We start from the raw sequence: 18,053 nt of genomic DNA on the forward strand, positions 1-18,053 counted from the left end.
CGTCTGTGAACTGTTGGGAAAGAGGGTTCTCTCTTGACTTAAGCTAAAGCAGAGGCGAGTGATGTGTTCAAATACACTTCGATCATGTAAGCAGCCACTGATGGACACAGAGAATCAGTCTTTTGGTTGCTCCTGCCACTCTGAACTCCCCTCTCCGTTTCATCCTACACATCTTTTCTTACCAGGACGGAGACAACACTGCTGCTCTGCACTCAGCTCTGTCATGTTAAATTCATGAGGGCAGCGGCAGCAAACAGGTTTTTGCTGAATCATCTGACATTCTCACACTACACGACGACGCTTTTACACTTCACTAAAGCAAACGTGCAGTTCTGCTGCGTGCAAAGCCAGCTTTCATTAGTGCGCTGTGTGATCGATAAACACGCCTTTCAATTAAAATATGTGATTTTACAAATGAGATTCAACACATTCTTAGCGATCCAGAAGACCCCAAATATCCTGGTGACCAGAGACCACATGTTTGTCTGTGTTTGTATGTGTTCTTGGTGTGTGTGTGTGTGTGTGTGTGTGTGTGTGTAGAGGGGGGGTTGGAGCTATTCATTCAGACAGTTAGCCAACCCGTAACCAAACGAAACAGAAAACAGCTGCCTCCTTCTCATCCCTCGCTCCCACTCACGCACACAGCATGTCAGGTTGGGGAGGATTCATTAAGTTACTCAGCAGAATAAAGTGAAACAGTGTGAGGTGGCACTTCCTCCAGGGTCTGTCTCTGAAAATACAGCCGTCAGCTCCGTTCACACTTTTTTTTTTTCCAAAAGCAAGTGTCACTTCCAGCACACTGTATCCACTTTACATACAGTTATGTGTCAGTAACAGAATTTACAAACTTGTACAGTGGTTGAAATCATTATCCAAACTCGACAAACAAACAGAATCTTGTCAGAATCATTTGGAGAACGTGCATTTATGAAGAGCATCATAATATGATTCAACTGAACTTATATACTGACGATGTATACAGATAAACAATTACAGCGACTAATTGTGCAGCCCTGATATTTAGATCCGGATTTGTTTATGCTGAATTTGAACTTGTGTACTTTGATACATATACAGATACAGACATGTATGCATCCTTTTTACTCGCAGTGAAACGCAGCAACATTTAATAATTTTAAGATTCAATAAACTGGTATTCTGTGAAGAGCTTCTAAGTGCATTTTTGGTTCCAGACCAGATATAATCCAGAGTTTTCTTTCACGACTCTTCTGGTTGTACTTGTTTTGTTTTGACCATTTTAACTAAAATATCCTTTGCGTTCTGTCCTTTCTCACAACAAACACCTCGGCATGCTTTAAATGAGGAAGCTGGCCGTTCCTGTACGATCTGTTAGAGCGCGCCTGCACCGATGTCACCAAGATAAGTTCCTGCATGTTTATCGATTGTTTTGTCCAGTCTGTCAAGTCAGTGTGTTAATATTACAAAGCAACACGATGTCCCTGAATTACACACCCTGCTAAAGAAAACAGAAAGTCCTCCCTTTGCTTTCTACATCAGCATTTTATTGTGTGCTTATGGTTTATCACACTTATAATGCAAGGCTGTTGATTAGTTATCAGTGTACTGTAGGCTTTTAAGCACTTAGGCTGACACTTTCAACACAATACAGTACATGTGAGGCTACATACACCCACATACAAACACAGTCCAATTTGGCAAAGACACTTGAACCTAACATTGATCTTACTGGTAACCAACGCTTCCAAGGAGGAGACACTGTATGTGTGCAGTGGTTGGTCTAAATGGCAATGTTCCATGGCAAAATGGATGCATTCAAATGCAGCGTGGTCAAAAAAAAGAGTGTGAAGAGAAAAAGGGGCAGAGGAACCATGTCGGGTAAAACAAGAGAGGAAACGAGGGAGAATGAAAGAAGGGGAAGGAGAGAGATCATGTTCAATTTCCTCCACTGGAGAACGTTTCAAGGCCTGAAACTCCATCCTGGGTTCCACTGGCCAGGCGGGCCTCGTTTGCATGGGAGCCCATTTCCTGTGTGTGATTAGCAGAAGGGAGAGTGTATGTGTGTGTGTGTGTGTGTGTATGTGCGCACACACTGGGGGTTGCAGTTCAGAGAGGTCTGGCGTTGTTTTGTCTGCTCAGGGAGGAAAGGAATGCCCAAATCAAACACAGTGAACAGGATGCCTAGAGAGAGAGAGGGACACGGGAAAGAGAGGCAGAACGAGTGAGCAGATACACAGCAAGGAGTAAGATGGGGAGAGACGGGAAGCAGAGGTCCAGAAAGTAGCCGACAGAAGGAGCAAACAAAAGAAAGGAGGAGGGAACACCAGAGACGACCCGAGCGAGAGATCGATCATTCTCTCGCTGCCAGTGAAGATTATGAACAGCATTCCTCCTGATGCTATTTACATTCCATCTGAGCAGCAAGGTGGGGTAAGAAGTTCGTCTACAAGCTGATGAGCTGTCAGATTGGAAACCATCCACCTATTTAACTTCACCGTGAACCTGCAGAACCTGTCCTAATAGCTAATGACTTACAGCTCTCCCTGCTCCACAAACAACAGCTGAGGCTTTCACGCACTCACTACTGCTGACTACACAGATCAGTGTCAGCCATTTTTCATTTATACAACAGTAATATGACAACTAGCAATGTCACACAAGGTCCTCCTGACGTGAACTGGGTAAAATGAGGACTACAGAAGACTTAGACCTCCCTGCCAAAGACATCCAACAAATGGGAATTAAAAGCATTTTACACTGTCTCTCAACTTAGGGCTGCAACTAATAAATACTTTAATTTCTGACTAGTCTGACTCTGTTTTGTCTGAAAGTGCTGAAAAATACCCATCATAGCTTCCCAAAGCCCAAAGTGATGTCTTCAGTTTGTTTTTTCCAACCAACGGTCCAAAACCCAGAGATATTCAGTTTACTATGACATAAGACAAAGTGTGATAAGCTGGAGCGACGAATCCTTGTCACTTCCATTTAAGATTTACTGTGTTGCACGGGTCGGATTTGAAGTAACTCACACACAGTTTGTGTTTTTTTCTGTCAACACACACACACACACACACACACACACACACACACACACTTTGAGGACACAGATGTCATGTGCATGTTTTTGGTGAATTTGGGAGTTTTATGGAGCTGGAGGAGGAGGTTACATTCACAAATAAAGCCAGACGCTGTGAGGAAAAAGAGGGAGCCGGCTGAAGGTTGGATCATAATTTGTGGGTTTTATGGAGCTGGGGAGGGAGGTTACATTCAGCATGTGAAAAGTCACTCTTTGTTACTTTCAGTATCTTCTTATATCTACATCTGACTGCCTTCAGGCCAAAACATAAATGAAAGAATTTTGTATTTCTTTAATTTTATATTCCGTGTAGATGGACATAAAACTAAGTTACCTGGTTAAAATCTTATGAGGGGGGTGTGGTTGCATTAGTGGGACTCAGACTTATGGCCCTGGTATTTCTAAAATCCTGGTTACAGCCCTGTACAGACAGTACACACCTATAAAATCAGAAGACAAGCTAACTCTCTCATTTCCCTGCAGTTACAAAGTTCAGTTTGTGTTGTGCGTGCAAGCTGGACCCTGCCCATGCAGCAGCCAGCCATTCCTTGACTGGCAGAGCAGAATTGATAGGCCGCTATTGTTTCCTTTTAAGGTCAATTGTGTCTCAAATGCTTGGCATGGCTAGAAGTGCAGATGCAGCTGGCTGGCAGGAGAGATAAAGCACTAATTTAACTGCATTCTTCTGTGCGGTCCACACCTACAGAGAGACAGAGGTGGAGGGAGGCAGAGAAAGGGATGGAATGAGGGAGAGGGCTGCGAGTGTTTAAGACGAGTGGCAATGGCAAGAGGCAACAGGAATGGGAAAGATTTGAGGAGGTTTAGACACAGAGAAGGAAAAAAATGTATGACCAGGGGGTGAAAACAAGGAGGTAAAAACTACAGCAAGTTTGTCCAAGTGGGTGGGCGAGAGTCATTCTTTGCATGGGCATCGAGCTCTGCTGTACCTTTGTTTGGCCTGGCAGTCAAAACACGCCACCACATGTGGTGCCAAGGCCACAAGAGGAGGGTATACACATGTACATACTACCCACATAGAGACCTAAACTTCTCACGGGGTAACAAACCATTGCTGTGTAAACCATCCCATGGTGTAAAGTTCATTCCTCAGCAGCATACTGTGCCCAACACCCACTGTACATAAAAAATGCATCTCCTTAACGCCTAAAATGTTTAAATGTTCTGCTGAAGGGAGAAGCAGAGAGGAGGGCGGGGGCCCTGGAAGGCCAGACCGGCTTAGGTTCACAAATAAACCCTGACGATGGGAGAAGGAGAGGGAGCCGGCTAAAGGTTGGATCATAAAATATGCCTGGTATTCCACAATGTTCCACAGTGCACAAATGAGCCACTCAGGGACTCTGGAGTGTTACGAGATTCCTGTGGGGCTCCTGTGTCCGAATGTGTCCACATACATACCCACACAAACACACTACCTAACTGTGGGTGAGCCAGACGTGCAGTGCAGTTTAAAATGTGTTATCCAAGAGTGAGCGCAATTAAACAATCACAACAGAAAAGAAAGCAGGAAAATAATTACATTTTGGTTGAAGGGTGTCTTTTGTTACGCAGTTGTCCAAATGTTAGCGGACTCGTAGTGACGCACAGAGAGGGGAAGAGAAAGGACTAATGGGGCAGATGAAGGGACCACCAGGGGGGAGCCGATGACTCGCTCACAGTCTGAGATGCTGTGTGTGTTTTTCTGCTTCGCTCCGAGCAAATGGGAGAGTGCAGCATGTGTGTTATCACTGCCAGCGATTCAGTGTGTTATGGTTAACACACAGATGTTCCAGTGACTCAGAGTAGTTCAGACTGAGCCAGCGTACTGAAACGATTGGCCAATTAATCAATAGGTTGAAGGTAGAAAAAAATTGTTTACAGGTTCTCAAATGCTAGTTTTCTCTTTTTCTTGCTTTTGCATTGTAATAAATTGAATACTATGGGGTTTTTGCTGGACAAAACAAGAAATTTCAGCATGTCTGGGGCAAACATTTTTATTGTTTTCTTATTTTTTATGAACCAAATGCTTGATTAATTGAGACAATAATTGGCCGATTAATGGATAATGAGCTAGTTAATTAGTTGTCAGTTCCAGACATCACCTTTAGGGTATTTTTTCACTCTAAACTGAACTGAAAAACAACCAATCATCATGTTAGATGCAGCTCAACTCAGCCTTGGACATGAAAGGGTTGGTCTCTTGAAGTAAAAGCTGCACTTTAGTCAGTCTATTTTATGGCCTCGCCATGGCTCGCATTGTGCTGCTTCACTTCCCCTGGTTGGGACAGCTAGCATGAGAAGGAGCTCCAAAAGCAATGTTGGCATTTAGGGGAAAACCAGCCAACCCAGCCCTCAGCTGCCCTTTACAAAAGGCAGCAGTGCAGAGATCTCCTCCAAAATAAAACCAAAGCAGGGAAGGGGGGGGGGGGGGGGGGGGGGTACAGAGGAGGGGAAAGAGAGGCTGAAAATAGCCCAGCAGTCGGGGTCTGCATGCATCAGCACCACAATGATGAAAGCTCCTAAAACCAGACTTGCTAATACATGGATGGATGGATGGATGAACAGAGGGAGGGATGTCTGCGGGGAAGATGAAAAACACCTCACCATTAGGGTATTAAACGAGGTGAAAACAAAAGTCATACAGAAAATAAGGGAAAACTTGGATGAAGGTCATATACTGAAAGAAGTTGTGACAACTTGTTTAAAGTTCATCACATTTACCAAATGACTGTAGAAGAGTCTACAAACTCAGGGAGTCGAGGAACAGAAAAATACAGTTAAAGGTCTACTATGCAGGAACTGTTGGTTACACAGCATTCAAACTTGGCCTGTCGTCCCTGGACCAACACCACCAGGAGCCCCCTAACCAGAACACACACACAGCCCAGTGCACCACCTGCAGCATCACACACAGCGAGGCCATGAGTGATGAGGTCTGTCGCAAATATTTCATCAAATAACGTGTTTATCATGCGCTAATGGCATTGTTTGTGCATATGAAGTGACAGCTATGCTAATAGTTGGATTACTGGCTCTAATTAGCGAGTCTGCCTGTCTGCACTCGAGCTCGCTAACAGCCACATAGACACTAATCACCTGTCATGATGATATGGTGATTACAATGCCTGGTCATCTGCTGAGTTACAGACATCAGTGAAGTCAACAAGCTAACAGCAACAGTAACTAATTGTTATTAACATCCAGACTTTGCAGAGTGTCCACACACAGACACTTCAAACACAGATTACAGTGTCACCCTACACACCCACACGTCCTAAACACAGCAAAATGAGAGAATACAGGCAGATAAATACACTGCAAGACACACGGGGTCACAAGTGATGACTGAGCAGGATTGCTTTCGTATGAGTCCATACATTGTGTTTTAGGAAAATCCCGCAGAGTACATCTGAAAGCAGAAACGGAGGACAGAAGGCAAAACAGGCGAGGACGAGGGAAACAGATGGGGGGAAATGAGCCAGGTCGCCATGGCGTCTGAGCATTCCTCTCTCTGAGAACATGTGTATTTTCTGATCACAAGAAAAATAATCTGCGGGAGGAATTTTATTTTGAGAGCCACCCTGTAGATCCAAGGATTACAGTAGGTCAGACAGGAGTGTGTGAGAGTGCGTGAGAGTGAGAGCGGCAGAGGTACAAGAGCATCACTAGACAGATCATTTGCAGAGGAAGAGCATGTGAGGATCCAAACCCAGGAGTCTCATGATCAAATGAGCAAACATCCACACCCACACGGCTGCACTGTAGAACAAAATTAATTTATGAATGACACTTTTGAAGATGTTGACTCAAGCGTCACGAGTCCAAAGTCCAAAGTCCGTCTTTCTCTTCCTCTTCTCAGTCTGTTCCTCGGTTGAAAATGTGTATGTACGGTATGTTGTGTGTGTGACTATTTCTTTGTCGGGAACAGTAACTTCCTGGAGTCTCTGCTGGTTGCCTGGATACTCTGGAAGCTGCATTAAGGCTGAGTCGTTCGATCCCAGCCTGGGCCGTTCGCTGCATGTCACCCCCTGCCTTTCCCGTCTCTCTCCATTATGTAAATAAAGCAGAAATGCAAAATAAGCCAACAAAACTTTCAATGGAGAAGGAAGTGCTTCACTCCACAGTCTTACATATTCATGTTCAGGGAATAAATGATACGCTAATTTCTCTGCCTTCAAAAGACAAACTGTTTCCCTCTCAAACATCTCAAATAGGTGGCCAGGAACATGGATTTTATGTTATGTTCATTCCAGCGGTTAACGTCTATTTGTGACACTGAGTACAAATAGGTGACAAATTAAAGGGAAAACTGACATAAAGTGTCTAAGTAAGGTGTTGGGCCACCACAAGCAGCCACAACAGCTTCAGTGCTCCTTGGCATTGCGTCTACGCAGCTGTACTTGAGGGATGAGCAGCACTCTTCCAAAAGATTTTCCCTCGTTTGGTGTTTTGATGACGGTGGTGGAGAGTTCTGTTTAACTTATTGGCCCAAGATCGACCGAAGGTGTTCAGCTGGGTGGCATTTTGGAGACTGACATCATTTCCACATGCGTCAAACCCTTCATTCTGCACATCCTTTGTTCTGCACTCGGTTTTCCTTTAATTTGCCACATTTGAGGTGGTTCCCTAATCCACATTTTCGTACTGAGATCAAAACATAAGAGACATCAGACGCATCAAAGCATGACGGACAGCAGGCACATTTGATGGTGTCTCTCTGGGCCTCACCCAGAAACAGCAGCACCAGAGTCAGGACAGTAAACACCCACCAAAGTGTTTGATATTTCAATTGCTTGCTGCTCTATCAGGTTAGTTTAGCGTCATTCTGCTTTGAGCCTCAGTAATAACTATCTTCAATATACAAAATTACCAAGCCATGATTGTATAAAACGAAAAGTAGACGTTTCAGAGATGAAGAATTAAACATAGAAGTTTTCCGGTCAGGAATAGATCTGTACACTCTCCTCCAAGCAGCCCTCAACACAGACTTGAGACCTCACGGTGAACCCGACCTCTGCTCAGCACTGGACTGGTGCTTCCACAGTGAACTCCTGCCAACCACTGTCACGTCAGTCAGTAGCCGTCCCACTGCAAATAACAGGCTAAAAAACATCATAAATTCTAGGGGACAGAAGCTCTAACTATAATGCTACGGAAGAGAGGTTGAAAGAGACATATTACAGCTTTCAGCATATAAACACTCATTAAATTGTAGTGATGGTACCCAAGACATACAAACCCTGCTGCTGGGTGAAGGACTTTGGTTCAACATTTAGCCTTTTAAGGATACTATTGAGGTTGTAGACTTGGAGGGGGAGTTAGACATCTGTGTCAGTATGTAGGTGGCATGAGGTAGTACTTTTTTCTTAAAGCTTTTGCTACATCAAAGCGAGGTATTCAGAGTCTGTGCCATCCTCAACCACCAGCATCACAAGACTGATAGGAAGTAGAGCGTGATGTTCACCTTCCTTCTTCTCCCTTGATCACTGTCTGTCTGGCTGCTCGGCCAGATCTCTAGGAAGAAGAATGCATCTTGAACCAGACTGGAATGGCTCCTGAAATATGCCAAATATGCCACTGACCCCCCTCCTTTCCTGAAGACGTAGGTCTGCTCGCTAGCCCACCCTCCTTCCCTTCTAGTCCCCCAACCCACAGCATTCCTGCGCTGTACGCGGCACCGAACACACGCATGCTTACAATCACAGATGACCCACTCACATAGAAAATGTTAAGGACATTAATAACACACAAGTTTCCACCCAGCTGACCCAGACATGCCTTTTAAGGGTAAGCGGTTCAGATTTCTCTTTTCATTAACTTCCAAAAATACTCCTGGACCAGGCGGGAGAAGGGGGAGAGACAGGAAAAGGGGGTGGGGGGTGGGGGGGGGGTTCTCCTCTTTAGCAAGGCAAAATGAGAGGGAGAGCGAGACAAGATAACAATCGGAAGGAGAGAGGCGAAATTTTGGCCTGTTGAAGAGGAGAACACCTAAAAAAATAACAGTGTGGCTGAGGAATTTACAAGAAATGTCTTAACTTTAGCTCTCCCCCCGTTAAAACATCTCCGTCCCTTTCTCCACTCCCTCCCTCTCTCTGCCTTGCTGTGCCTCCTACGTGCTTTTGAAGTCTGTTTCCTTTGCACTTCTTTCCTCTTTTCTTCCAGGATCGGTAAGGTAGCCATTTTTGAGGAGCCTGTACAGTGTAGGAACAAAACAGGCGCACTGGGAACCTTCTGTAAAACAACTTATTGAAGGCTGAAATGTCCGACAGAAACCTAAATCCCACACAGGAACTAGTTGGAAAGAATGAAAATCCCCAAACCAAGAGGAAACTTGTGTTTCGGGTCAACCTGACAGCATGTTAAACACAAACACAGTAGCAGAGTGACCCACATTATTAGTCAACGTGGTCCAAACTCCAGCCATGTGGGGCAGCTGGCCTGGCCAAGCCGCCGATTAAACATTAGAGGACTTATCACCTGCAGCTATCAGGGTATATCTAACAGCCACAAACACATTCTTGGCAGGCAGGTTTTGCTAAATAAACTGGCACTCAGCACTGAGGGCAGGGGGAGTGAGAGAAAGAGACAGCTTGAAAGAAAGCACAAAGTATTCACATGTACAAATCTAAATCCCATAGAAATCCACTGTGCTGTAACAGGTTATCAACAACGTTCAAGCCTTTGATAAGCTGCAATGAGGTTGCATCCGTGATAGATAATGTTGTTGTTAGCAACAGACATGAGACTTCAAAAGATGACTCACATGAGAAACCTGAGGAGTTACATCTAAAGACTAAAGTGATTGATTCACACTTATCTCTAACTTGGACTCAAGGTCAAGCCTATGGAAGTGGAAACAGTGACAAAGCAGAAAAATGGCAATAATATGTAAATGATTAAAAGCACAACAAATTATAAATCATAGCATCTACGGACTCAGTGCTAACTATGTCCGTATCTGCTCCCGTGTGATTAAGAAATGGTGGACAGTTGGGAATCCAAAATGAGGCCCAGATGACGAGCTTTTCACCATCACATGGTCAGCAGCAGGGCAGCTGCCTGGTTCTGGGGGCTGCATGAGACTGATGGGTGTTCATAAATTTAAATTCCTGAAATATGGTGTTCGAAGGCAGTTTGGAAGTCTGGTACAGGTCTGCGTTACAACCAATAGATAATTCCTGAGGAGCAGTGATAGACAGTGAAGACATCTGTTTCAGCCTTTAGACTGTGTGCAGTTAGTGTCTGAGCCAGTTTCATAATCCGACATAAAAAGATGCCCAGAACTGAATTTGTTATCAAGATTCGGTTAAAGCTCCAGGTTTTGTGTTCCAGCAGCCACATGTTTTTGCTCACAACCCTGATTCCAAAAAAAGTTAGGAGGCTGTGTAAAACATAAATAAAATGGAATGTGATAACTCGCTGATCCACTTTGACACGTACTCAAACGAAAACAGTACAAAGGCAATATTTTTCATGTTTTACCTCATCAGCTTCATTGATTTCTGAATTTGATGCAGCAACTCATTTCAGACAAGTTGGGACAGGAGCAACAGAAGACTGGGAAAGTTGTGGAAAACACCTGTTTGGAACATTCCTCAGGTAAACAGGTTCATTGGTAACAGGTGATAGTATCATGATTGGGTATGAAAGGGGCATCCTGGAAAGGCTCAGTCGTTCACAAGTGAGGATGGAGAGAGGTTCACCACTTTGTGAACACATGATTGTATGAAGGAGATTACTGCATGGACACAGGAACACTTTGTAAAACTGCTGTCAGTAAACACTTCATTTGTAAATGGTTGCATTCTGTTTTTATCTGTGTTTTACACAGTGGCCTCACTATTTTGGAATGTGGGTTGTAGTTTAACTAAAGGTTTTACAGTTTTTAACTGCTCAGTTGACATACCATAATGTAAATTTAGCGACAAATGGCTATATGCTGTCATGCTATCCTCGTGGCATGGTAAACCTGCGGCTACATATAGAGCAAGAGGATTTACAAACATAATTAGGAAAGTACATTTATAGCTCTTCCACTGAGCTGTGAGGATTTCTTCATAATGACAAAAGGAAAGGCAATGACAACCTGCCAACACTGCTGAGCTGACAGGCTGCCCGGTTTGTCACGCATAAAAGAATACGAGGAAATGGAAATGTGTCATTCAGAGCACCCGGCAGCACGTGTGAGTTCAGTTTCGGTAAATGTTTCAAAGAGACACGTTTTTCCTCAAACTTGATGACACATTAATGTCAGTGGCAGACCTTCGATCCAAACGATCTATGAACCTCAGAGTTCGGCTCCGACCAAACGTCTGTGCCGAGCGTACGAAGTTGATCATTTAAAGGCTCGACAACATTCCAATAGGTGGCTATAAAACCTGGTCAGGGGACAGATATGATAACCATGCAGAAACTCAATAAAATCTTTTACAGGTCCGTGAATACCAGAGATGACAGCTTGGCTGACTGGTGCACCAGGAGACAGGATTACACAATCTCGCAATGTGGCTGAACATTGTGACACAAATAAACTTACTATATGTATCCAGAAGGCTTTCATTAAGGTAAAACTGAGGGGAAAACGTTGTGTTGTTCGGGACTAATTCTGAGGCTCATTTCCTGTAGGGCTGGCCAATAAGATGATGCCATGGTAGCATCAGATGCTTTTCCATATTCTTTATGCTAAGTTAGCTATTCCTTTATCATCTCTGGGTGTGAAATGGAGGAAATTAACCGGCAGGACTGGTGACTTATTGTTATATTATTTGATTTGTGCAATAATGTGATGAAGCGCCTTCATTTGTCAGACATTAAACTGACTGGTTACACCACAAACATTCACTGCTGTCACCGTGTATATGACACAATCATCAGCCAATGAATCCACCTGTTTTGATGGGGAAAATATGGTTACGTGCTCCCACAGCCTTGACTGGAGCAGATCTCCCGTGATGACACTGTTGGTTCACGGTCACCTGCGGCACAGCAGAGCAGCGAGGCCTCAGTGAGAGACCACGCCACCACACGGGACAGAAAGCCCACCAGGGCGGTTGGTAATGAGGAGGCCATTTGGCACGCTTTGGAGGACTAACGAGGGGGACCAATTCACACACACGCAGAACAAGTTGCGTGAACAGAATCCCTCCTGCTCTGACGTGAAATTCTTAAAGAGTGAGAGCACATATCTGCTGCTGTGTGTGTCGGTGCATGTGTTAATGAGAGCCGGAGCGAGGCGTGTGAACGCTCAGAGCTGGGATGTACCTCTGCATACTACTCGCTGAGTGATTGACACTCTCAGGCTCTGGTATCCGATGACAGATCGACATGGCGCTTTGACACACGGACACGTGTGTGCGCGCACACGCACACACGAATATGCACTAAGTTCAAGCAGTTTGAACTCCAGCTGCAATCACAGAGCCCTGCCCTGTCACTGGCCCATCGCTGATAGAGAAAGCTGGCAGGGAAGAGAGGTGAGGGAAGAGAGGGAACAGAAGCAGGGGAGGAAAGGAGGAAGAGGGGGAAATGAATGTGTACACTGGAAGAGAGAGGCAAAACAGAAGGAGGTGAAAGAAAAAGTTTATGGTATGAAAAGGTCTGGAAAAGAGGCAACTCAAGACTCTGACGGCTGCACACCATAGACACATACACTTAGTGCTGTAACAACATTCCCAGAAGTCAAGATGAAGTTCTCAGCAGAGAAAAACTGATAGAAAAATTGATGTGAAACAGAGAAAACCAACAACTGTTAAAATCAGACAAGCTGAAAGCAAAGAATGTTGTTTTTAGGGGCATTTTTGCTTAATATGTGTCACCAAAACCCAGAGCCTGTGGCTGCTGTTTGTTTTCACGATCAATTAAAATGTGGATTAATTTCTCGATTGATCGAATCATTTGGTCTGTAAAATAGTGAAAAATGACCATCATGACTTCTCAGAGCCATGGTGATGTATTCAAATTGATTATTTTGCGCAACATAAAGCCCAAAAGCCAAAGATGTTCAAACTATAAACACAAAAGACAAAGAAAAGCAAAAAAAAAAAACCTTACAACTGAGGAGCTGGAAGAGGATGCTTCAGAATCGACTGACCGACTGATTGATCGACTAACTGTTCCAGCTCTTCCCGCCTTCGACAAACACGCTTCAGAGATACAGTGCAGTCTCCTGTAGGCATCTTTATGGCACTAAGCCATCCTCATACAGGTCTGCTAATAGCCAGACAGTAACTCCAGCTGGCCTGCGCACTGTCAACAGCAGCCTCTGTGCCGGATACTGAGCCCATTATTGCATTATCACAAAACACACACACACAAAGGATATACACTGACGGGCTGTGTGTGGGCTTTAATAAGAGCCTCTAACAGATCATGATTCATCTGTGCTATTTCAAGGAGGCCCTGAGTCTACCACTAATAATAACCAACGCCAACACCATCCGGTCCAAATTCTACCTGAGCTATCCATTACAGCCTATTAGGATGTGCAGGTTACGCAGCAAAGGACAAACGTCTGCTCATGTGGGTGCTGACTTTTCTTTTGCCATTTAGTCCTCTGAGAACAAACGAGCTACACTGATATTTTAAATTGTCTTAAACCAATAAACTAATCGATGACTTTATGTATCTGCAGCTATTTTGATAGCAAACACTCGCTGGTTTAAGTTTGTCAAAGGTGAAGATTTGATGGTTTCCTTAGTCGTATTTGTTCACGTGTGAGAGAAATTTTCACTACTTTCTGACATTTCACAGGTGAAATGAATCATTAAGTCATCAAGAAAATGCTGTCAAATGAACTGATAGTTGTTGCAATATACCGCAAGTGATCTCATGTTTTAATATTGGCTAACTGTCTTTCCACTTTGTTTTTTTCTTTGATAATAATAAAGATCGATGCGAGACTACCCACCGAAGCATCTCCTTTTATTTGATTCCACTTGCGACACATGACGTCAGTGTCCGTGGACTGTAATTCCACACTGATGTGGCGGTCCTACACTAACAGCAGGGGCTCTGCGCATAAACCTTGATGTGCGGAGTGGCAGTAATACTACCACCGACAGGCTGGGTTTGACATTCCCAGTGGTTTGATTCTCCCAGGCAGAAAACCTCAATATTTTAATTTAATCCCCAGAGCAGTCATTTAGCCACTCCGTAATCCCCAGGTCCAGTGCTTAGTCTGATAATTACCCTTATTGGACACCCATAATGATTAGTTTTTGGTTTCACCCAAAGCAGTGCAGGCAGTTTCATGGGGCGGTCGCGGCGTTCTGCGGAGTGGAAAACCAATCATGCGTGGTATAGCCCAGGTCGTAAAAGAAGAGAGAGGGGGATGATTATTACTTTGCATGGCAGGCGACAACTCCTGGACAGGACACGGTGCAAACTCCATCCTTGTGTAACTCAAGATCACTTAAAGATCAGACAAGTGGTGATGATGATGGTGGCGTTCCTACTGTGTCTACGCTAACAACTACCTTTGTTCAGTTACTGGGATGTAAGTGAAAAGAAGACATTGGCTGAGAATTATCCCTCCTGAGAGCCAATGCAACCAAACCTAACCTGGGAGCACAATTTCCCCAAGACGGTACACGCATGGATCAAGCAGCCATCGGGGAAAATTTAGACATCTCACTCTTCACTTTGCTGTGACTCTCATTTCATTTTCCCTTTGCATTTCTCCCAACATTCGAAACTGACAGAGCAGACATTCCCTCCACATGCGGTGTCATAATTCCCTCAAAAAATACCGTAGGAAACCCGTTTCACACATCTACCACCGTGACGGGCTGCCGCGCAAGTGCCTGTGCGGAGTCCAGGAGGAAAGTGGTTTCACAGCAGCGCACGCTGGTAGCTCAGCTGGTGTGATCTACAGCTGGCTGGGAGGGCGAGCCTTACTGGAAAGTCATCAGCGATTTTTTTTTTGTTTTTTGTCTCCTTCATGTCTGAAACAGGTCAAGGCAGGTCCCCTCCATCTCCTTCCCTCCCCGTGCTGCTCTTTACGAGCCCCACCTGGCAGATTAGTATTCCGACACTACAACTACCTTTTCTGCTGCTGACACACGCACACACGCACTCCTCTATTACTGTTGGGGTGAGGCAGCACAGGGCACGCACTGTTCAGACTCTGGGTTTCATACGTGTATGCGAAGCCTTCGCAGGCCTCACATTCCACCGGAGGTGAAGGGAAACGAACGCATATGCTCAAAGCAGAACAAGCTATACTGCTGTACTGTCTGTTGATTTAACAAATGGCCAAAGGAGGGCTGCAACTTTGGATTATTTAGTTATTGTCTGATGTGTCAACTTTGATTAGTCTCTAAAATGCAAGAAAATTGTGAAGAATGGCAGTCACAGTTTCCCAAAGCTGTAGGCGATGTGTTTGTTTTGTTCGATGAGCAGTCCAAAACATCAACATAATCATATTACAGTCATTTAAACATAAAAAGCAACAAATCTTCACACTTTTTAAGACGGAAACAGAGAACATTTGGCATTTTTCCTTGCTCAATTACTTTTACCATTAATTAATTTTCTGTCTATCGATTACTAATTTTCAGACTAACTTTCAGCACTTGATCCAGAGTTAACTCAATTATTTTTGCAGTTATATTAAAGTTGTCCACCATCCAAACACTGACTCCTGCACACAGAAACAGGTGCACAACTCATTCAACATTACAAGTTCAGAAACAGTGGACTCATTCAACACACTGAAGACCTAAAAATGATCAATTCCTCTTCCTAATGTAAAACCACCATAATGTCCTCTCACTGGGTTGTGTACATATGTCCTCCATTAGTCTATTCCTGCATGAATTCAATGCTCTCATGGTGGATTTGTGCTAAGTTAAGAGTTTATAGCAACCAAAGCTCCTCCAAAACACATTCACGCCAGATAATATACTGTACCATATGTGCCACTTTATATGAACAACAGCAGTAGCTCCTAACAAAATGTCATTTCCACCATATACCAGACACTATCTCCTGTTTGTAAACATACCTTGACAAGCAGGAAAAATACAGATGTGTGTGGATAAACATGCTTCCTTTATCCTGAAGGAAAAAGGAGCCAAAACAGTGGCAAACATTATGACTTGCACTTGCATGGTTATCTCTTTTATCTCTTCTATTATCTCTTCTATTTCTTCTATTCTTGTAAGGAGCACTTGTAACTAAAACAATTTCCCCTAGGGGATCAATAAAGTATTTCTGAATCTGAATCTGAATCTGACTTCAAGCTATAGAAATACCCTTAAATTCCTCCTAAGGAAACAGGGGAATTACAGTTTCATTAGCCGGGTTACAAAAGCTGACAACGTTCCCACTGACCAAAACATAGACGGGGCCTGAATGAATGTCAGGAGCACGAACAAGCAGGCAACACTTACATTTTCAAGGTTTTCATGGAGCCCATGTTCTGAACCAGACTGCGGCTTATGACAAGCTAATAGTGTGGCAGTAAATGAACGAGCCTGGCGTTTTTAAGTGCGTAGACACGAGCCAGTCCCGCCAAACAGTGTAAAACCTGCGACATGTTCAGAAAATAAGATACAAATGTTCAATGCAGCGCTACAGTTTAACCACCTGAGGTTTTCTCCGCAGTCCTGGATGCTTCATTTTGGCTACAAAACGAGCAGAGGACGAGGAGGAGAAGAACGAGGAGGAGGAGGAGGAGGAGGAGGAGGTGGGTTGAAAAACTTGCCGCAGTTCAGACTTCTGCAGTCCCGTCTCACTGGGTCCAACTCAGGAAGCCGCTGTCTGAACCCCCAATCCCGGTTCCCATGTTCCCCATACGACCCCAAAGCACACCGAAACATGGAGACTGTTACCTTAGCTGCTCCACCGCCGGGTCCGGAAAACGCCACGGTAAATCCACAACTTCGCACGGGTTGAGCTCATGCGGACGGTTGGACTCGCTGCTGCCGACACGGCGCGGACAAGTTCATCCACATATCCTCAGATACGACCCGAGAGCTGGCGGCGACAGAGGGGGGATGCCGTTTTTCGGTTTGCCCCTTTTCCCTAAAACACTTTCGTCGGTCCTTTCCTCTCGGATATTCCCCTCCCTGGCTCCGTTTGAGATCAAACCATCACATTCCACCGCGTCCTTAACAATGAAAAAAGGTGGGTTTTCCTTCTGTGCTGCCGGAGGACCCACCCCTCGGGATGACTCTGCCCGGTCTGACCGCAAAGAGAACGCCCTTCCCGGCTGCGAGGTCCCGCCTCTCTCCCCCCACAGAACATACGCAAGTGAGGCCGGTGGAGAGGAATGAGTCCAAGCCGAGGATAGTCCCATACTCCGAGTTAATGCATCTCTCTGCACACACAAACACACATACACACACACACACACACACACACCACAGTATATATTTGAATTGAAGAGCATAAGGTCAGTATACACTTAGTTGTACACCAGTATTATATTAATACCATTGGGGATATAAAGCACCATTAACAACACACTTACTTTAAGCTTCCCATTGTGTATCACAGCTTAAATCCCTACTGGAATATTAAAAAGCAGTTACACGGGAATTAATAACCAAAACAATCATAAAGTCGCTGTAAACTCAATGAGTAACACCTGTAGCAATGTTACAAGAGTCTTAAAGTAAGCAAACAGGCTGAATATTACTGGTAAGATTACTTAAAATGTATTTTCCAGTAGCATAGACATATTATAAATCCCTACGGTGTTGTTATGAAACTTTTTGTTTGTTTGTTTGTGTGCACTGTAACGCCCATAAACCATCCAGGGACTGCACACTGACCGATTATTCTGCACATGGGCATGAATGTGCAAATTGCTGGTTCTGTGCAGAACTTAAGGCAAGGTTTCCCTCACCGTCAGACATTAAATCCATGACATATTTTGGATGGGACAGAGGACTGTGGTGGCAAATGCATTAGGCTAGATAGCGATAATCTTCTGTCCTAACTTTCATGTGAGTCCTGCGGTGCTGGGTTGTTCAGCAGCTTGAACCGGAGTCACGCT

The 18,053-nt window shown here is 44.4% G+C and overlaps 1 protein-coding gene across 1 annotated transcript in view; it reads right to left on the bottom strand.

The window, feature by feature from the left end:
- Positions 1-17,356, bottom strand: part of luzp1 (leucine zipper protein 1) — a 45,863-nt gene extending 28,507 nt beyond the window's left edge. Inside the window, exon 1 of the mRNA XM_076748302.1 lies at positions 16,885-17,356. The gene's annotated coding sequence lies outside the window, so the exon portion shown is untranslated. The remainder of the gene's footprint in view (positions 1-16,884) is intronic.
- Positions 17,357-18,053: the final 697 nt, after the last annotated feature.

Source organism: Chaetodon auriga, chromosome 14 (genome assembly GCF_051107435.1).
Source record: "Chaetodon auriga isolate fChaAug3 chromosome 14, fChaAug3.hap1, whole genome shotgun sequence".
NCBI classification, from domain to species: Eukaryota; Metazoa; Chordata; class Actinopteri; order Chaetodontiformes; family Chaetodontidae; genus Chaetodon; species Chaetodon auriga.